The sequence below is a fragment of the Pseudopodoces humilis genome, chromosome 12 (genome assembly GCF_049639895.1).
Source record: "Pseudopodoces humilis isolate 2021_Gansu_Grassland_sample_001 chromosome 12, ASM4963989v1, whole genome shotgun sequence".
NCBI classification, from domain to species: domain Eukaryota; kingdom Metazoa; phylum Chordata; class Aves; order Passeriformes; family Paridae; genus Pseudopodoces; species Pseudopodoces humilis.
Window position 1 is genome coordinate 5,728,942 of NC_142211.1, and position 6,559 is coordinate 5,735,500.

The window sequence follows — 6,559 nt, forward strand, 5'->3', positions numbered from 1 at the left end:
TTCTCACACACTTACTGCTGACATTCATTGTATAATGTGAATTTATGTTTTTTTTATGTGAGCATTATTTATAGGGTGTCATTGTTGTATTTATAGCTGGCTTCTCATATATTTTAACATCTCTTTGTGTAACTACCTTTATGACGTATCATTTTGAGATCTTTTCGTTTTCTAACTACAGATGCATCTCCTTAAACGTGTTACACAGCTGTTCCTGTATAGGGTTTTTCTTGCTCTTTAACTCCTTCCCTTGTTTAAGAAGGCTTGGTATTGCCTAATCCAGTGTAGCTTTATTGTTTTTCAGTGCTTCCAGAGTTTCAGGAAAATGTATCATTGCTGAAAGCCAGCTACTCTGAGAGAAACTTCAGATTAAACCAACTTCTAGATGGTTTGATTGGTCTGTTGCCTAAGACTTGTAATCATTTGCTTTACACAAATTCACTTCAACGGTTTGCTGAGCTTTAAGCATCTCATAGCTGCTATTATTAAAACCTTGTTTTGAAAATGAGTTAAGAGACATCTTTCCAGTTTAAAGTCTAGGCCCTGGCCAAGCCTTAACTTTACCTGGATGGAATGTTTGCCAGCAGATCCAGATGTTTTTTGCATCAAATCAATATTCGAGTCACTTTTGACTTAGCAATTTGACCCTATCAATATGACAGCTGAATTAATTTTGAAGTGGGCTTAGAGAATCATTTCTGGAGGTGGTTGTCCAATCCTTCACCTGATTTTGTTGGCTGTTTGCAGACTCTGAGATGCTGGTACAGTGTTTTAGTGGTTCATAGTAATTCTATATCACGTTACTAGTAATGTTTATTATCTGACTGATTTCTGACTGCTGTGCTTTTTTGTTCATTATGTGTATAGTTTTGTTTTGATATTTTTCATGTATATCATAGAAGAGGTACATCTCACTTTTAAAAGCAAAGGGAATTGATGCCCTAAGAACAGTCAATTAATGCAATATGTACATTAGAAATTTAGACCACAATTAATTTTTGAATAATGAAATATTTACATCAGAAATTTAGAAAAGATCATAAAATTTCAATTCACAATTAAGTGAACCACAGCTAAGCCTAAATAAATGATTGATTAACTTCAAAGGGAGAGATGCCTATGTTTTATTAACAGGTTCAAAAGAGTCACCTATTCATCTGACCAGACACCAACTGCCTCTGAAAACATGAGACCCAGTGGGTATAGAAGTCACCATACAGCCTTAGTACTCAAAACAAGACCAGAAGTAGAACTGCCAAGACAGAGTTATGTCTGAAAACTACAGAGACAGTTTGCCAACAGAAGTTTTATGTTATCATCATAATGTTGTGTTTCTACTAATTTTCTTCAGTTATTCCCTGTTGCAGGATCTGAAAGAACATTTAGTAATGTTAAGGATCAACATTTTCACTTGATGGCCTTTTGCCTGCTTAAACAGCACACCTGGAGTCTCAGCTATTTGGACCTCAAAACAATAGTCATGTTTTCATTTCCCTGGGAGACACTGGACATTATTTTTGTTCCATTTGCAAAGCTGTGAACCTTGGACTTTATATCAATATGAAGAGTGTAAAAAACAGGAATATGGAAGAGCTCTTTTGGCAAAAACATGGTGCAATTCGTGTTAAAAAGAAAAAATTTGTAAAAGAATCAAAAGATGTTCAAATTTTAAAAATTGAGTGTACACGAAGTATCTTTGTGCCTCATCATTGAGTGATGTTTAAAGAAGATTAGGGGAAAAAAAGAAAGATGAAAAATTTGCTTGAAAATTAAAATTTGAGAAAAGAACCTTTTGCCAAAGGATAACCTTAGAAAAATATGGAGTTCAATCAAATGTTAAGTTTGAATTTTGCTTTGTTTGTCTTGTTTACTTTTAGTAGTGTAGTTTTGCCAGTTAGCCAGCTTAGAAACAATATTTGGGTGACTTTAGCTAATGCTGCAGGTTTAGATACCATATGCTTGTCCACCACTGTTGTGGTGCATCTAAAAATCTTGGTATCTCCCAAGGGTAGAACTCACCTCTGGTTTGTGTAATGTTAGTTCCTACCTGAGAACCTTCTTTCCCTTCCCCCTTCCCATTGGCTGTGACCTCCCTGTATCCCCCGATCACCCCCACCCCCTACTATAAGAGATAAGACCCAGGGCATTTCGGTCTCTTTCTTGCCCCGGATGGATGACATGCAATAAACCCGGGATTACTCCAGCAAGTTTGGGCCTCCTGTGTCTAGATACTTTGAGTCTGTGTTGTATCCACTCCAGGATCCCCTCCACCACCCATGTTCCGAGACGAGCAGGGCTCTCACCACAGGGGGTGGGACAGAGGGGTCCCCCCGAGAGAAGGATTACAACACACCACCACTCCAGAAAATCCATTTTCAGCTTGTTTAGTCAGTGTACCAGTAGAAATTTGGCCAATAACGGAAGAAATTGATAGGGTGATAGAAGGTACTTTTGCTGGGACAAATATGTTGAAATTTTAGACTCCAGTAAATACATGGGAATGGTAGACTCCCTATCTTCCTGAAGCATAGCACAGGTATTCCAGGTAACTCCACAAGACAAGCTATTATTGAAAGGACACATCAGGTACGGAAAGGACTGCTTGATAAACAAAAAATGGGGGAGGATGGGCTGAGCCCACAGGATGGAGTGCTGAAACCAGTTTAACCACTGGCGTAACATAACCAGAGGTGGTACAAAATTAAACATCTGCAAAAGGTTGGGGATTAGGCCAAATGACAAGGGAGCTTGTGGTTTTGCCTTCTTGCTGGAGCTGGTCTTCTCACGTTGGTCAGCTTTGGAAGTCGGAATACTGAGTGCTTCTCTAGGTCAGGCTAGTACTGATTTAGGTGTAGAGTAGAGCCAGGCTGGTTTAGTGTAGAGTTTAGATTGATTTCTTTTCATGATGGGTTGGGATGCTGGACATTCAGGCAATTAAACATAACTTCAGCTGTCTTAAATCCAGTACTCACTGAGATAGATAGTATTAGACACAACACACTGCAAAATATAGCTGCTATAGATTTTTTGCTGTTAGCACATGGTCATGGGTGTGAGGATTTTGAAGGACTGTGTTGTATGAACCTCTTTAGGGAACTTTGCTATTACTATTAGTCATTATTATATTGCTTTGTGTTATTCCATGCATCATAAAAGTGGTGACCCGCTTGGTAGAAAACACAGTAAAGAGAGTTTGGCTGGTGAAAGAAGAAAAAGGGGGGAATTATAGCAATGCATCTGAACAGCTTGAGCCATAGTGTGCACCAGCCAAACTGTCTGTAGAGTTTCTTATCAGACCCTCTGGAATTTCTCAAGGTTGCTGAGACATAAGCTGTTCTAAAAATAAGAAAGAGGCTGAAAAGCAAGAAAAGAAGACCACAAGAGCCAGATAACAGAGGACAGTTGAACACCTGGACTGTAACCAATCCTGTACCCTGAGGAGTGTGTGCAGAGCACATGGACAGGATAGGGGCACCAATGAAAAGATGTGTGTTTGCTTGAACAGTAGTTTTAGAATGTACAAGTAAGTGTATAATGTAAACAATAAATGGCTTCTGTGAAATCATATTGATTTGTTGATCAGAGGTCTTGAGCGCTTCCGCACTGTTACTGTTCATTTTCTTATTTCATTGCTGTTTCCAGTAAATATTTTTTATCTCAACCCATGATCTTTACCTTTTATGCCTCTGTTTTAGGTTACAATATAAGTTTTAACCAAAAGTATCTATATTCTATTACCATCTACATAAGCTGTTAAGATATGTGGGGCAGTGTTCTTTGTCTTCTCCATGGCTTGGTCCTGATAACTCCCTCCAGGGCCTAGCTCCACTAATGGACCATCAAGGTCTCACAGCATGACTAATAAAATTACATTATTCCATTGTGAGATGCCCCACCCAGGGGGATGAACCAAGCATTCCTACCTGGATATAATCTGTGGCTTGGAACACAACTGAGGCACTACCCACTGGATTCTCAGAGAATAAGAGCTCAATACCCACCGCTGGACCTCCAGAGAAAGACCGGATCTTCCTACAGGATCACTGCTTGAACAAAACCACATCCATTATTACAACAGGACTGTAGCCACCATTTAATCAGACTGCTACCAGCACCCTGACCAACAGGGTGTCAGGTCATATTCTGACTGTCAGTTTAAGCCAGTGTTTCTGTACTATTTCCTTTATTTTAATTTTCCTATTAAATTGTAGTTCTGACTTGGGATCTCCCACTGGTTTGCTTTCATGAGACACAAACCTTGAAGAACTTAAGGTTTTAGAGAGGTTAAGGTTTTAATTAAGAATAACCTTTGCTGGAACTAATTTAAATAAAATAAGCTTTGCTGAAATTAATTAAAATAAATAGATGGGCCTTGCTAAAATTAAAGGTAGATAGAAAGGCTTCACTAAAATTAGAAGTTAGTCATTAGCTATCCTGGATGTGAATAACTAATTGTCTGTCAACCTTATGTTTATTTAGCTGGGCTTGGGGTGAGAAGCAGAGAATCTGATAAAGAACTTCAAGAACATAAGATAATTGCAAATCAGAAACTTATTGAAGACAGGAAACTAGGAGCCCAGCCAGGCATCCATTTGTCACTTTGCATTGAAAAGGTAGAAAAGTCAGAATGAGGAAGAGATGTATTCCTTCCTCCCTTCCATGACCCCTACTCATAAAAAGACTACTGACCTATTTCGAAGAACAAACTACGCATGTTTAATTGCTTTTTTGTTGATTAGCATGTGAAGTGGACAGTGGGTGGTAACTGGGTTATTAATATGTATTTGTATTCAATACTTCTGCAAATAAAAAGCCTGTATGCACCTGTACTCGGGGCTGTGCGCGTTAAGAGGCTGACCTCCTCACTGGCCCAGTGCTGCTAATAAACATACCACTCTGTAACTTTAAACAGTTAAAGAGTCTTTGTCCATCATAGTTGGATACTGATATTAGATCATATCCATATTTTGGTGAATCATTCAAACTAGTACAGCCTCCAATTCTTCTCTCCAGCCAACAGCTGGGGTGCCAGAGTGGGAAGAGGGAGTCACCAAGCAGCACATATTTTGGAGCGGTTTCAGTGGGAACACTAAATTGACAAATACCATTCCTAAACCATGACAACTGTAAGAAACAGAAATTATTTGACAAAATACCCCAACCTGCATTTTTTCCTCCTTGGGATTCATCTCATACAGGTAGGGCCTGTCTCCCACATTCACTGAGAAATTCAGACACCATCTCCATCAGGGATGTGTTTAGAAGCTAAAGTTTTCGTCACATCGTTCCATCATGCTGGAGATGACCTTTCTGTCTAGAGATTGGGAATTTTCTCCAGAAGCAAGAGGCAAAGCTGGAGGATCTGTTAAGGAGTCACTCACCAGCTGCCCTTGAAGGCATCCCACTCTGGTGGGTCTCATCCTTGTTGGTACCTCACGTTGTGAGGATGCTTTCATTATTCCCCACTCCCATGCAACCAAGATAGGAAGCTGAGTAAGTGTAGTCCACCTTCAAGACCCAACCTCAAATGCTCAGAAGAACCACTGATTTGTCCAAATATATTCATTAACTCACATCACCACTTCATTTAAATGCAAAACAAATTTCTGAAGGTGTCTTTCTCCCCTGCTGCTCTGAGCAATACAGAGGTGAGGAGGGAGTATCCTCCTCCTGGAGACATACTGCTGACCAAGAGAAGAAGGAAAGCTCAGCCAAGGAGGTGGTTTCCAGGGCATCATGGAGATCTTCACCTTGACTCTTTGTACAGATGACAGATCCCATTAGAGCTGTAAAATTTTAGCAGAAGGGAGGTGTTAGTGAAATGTCAGAATATAGATCTGAGGCTCTCAGCCAGTGATTTCAACCTGGCAGAGCTTCTGCAAGGGGTATTTTTATTCAGTGGTTTTGCCACATGCACTTCAGGGATAGTGTAACTAAATGGACTTAAATGGGAAGTGTAATCATGTGGAAAGCAAAAAAATTGCCCTGCCATGAATCTGTCATATCCTGTGGCAGGTAAGATGAGCTCTGAGCGAAAATACATAACACAAGTGACACATTTCCCATTAGGATCTTAAAAACATCAGTCCAACCACCTCGAACATGAAAGCTCCTCTTGGGATTTACAGGACCACTTTCAGCTCATAGCACCATGGATAAATATTTCCTATGTATGTACAATCTCAGAGGGAAGATTTGAATGTATCCTGCTTTGAAATGGCAGCCTCTCTTGAAGGTCCATGTGGCCAAACAGTGGGGCATCCAGAAGGCTATAGTTGTAATGATGAGGAGGAATAAAGAGTATTTTAAGATACAAATAGTTAAATTTGCCAGTGGTAACATTCAAAAAGATGCATTTCCAAGGAAGCAATGGCAAGTCACTATTTCTATGAGTGACTTGATGATCCTTGTGGGTCCCTTTCAACTCAATATTCTGTGAGCTGTGATTTAGGCATATAGAGTTGGGGATTTCTACTAAAAACTGCTGATCACACCGAGCAGTGTAGCAGTACTGTCAATACTGGAAGATGTGGATGAGGTTGCATGAACTGGAGTGATG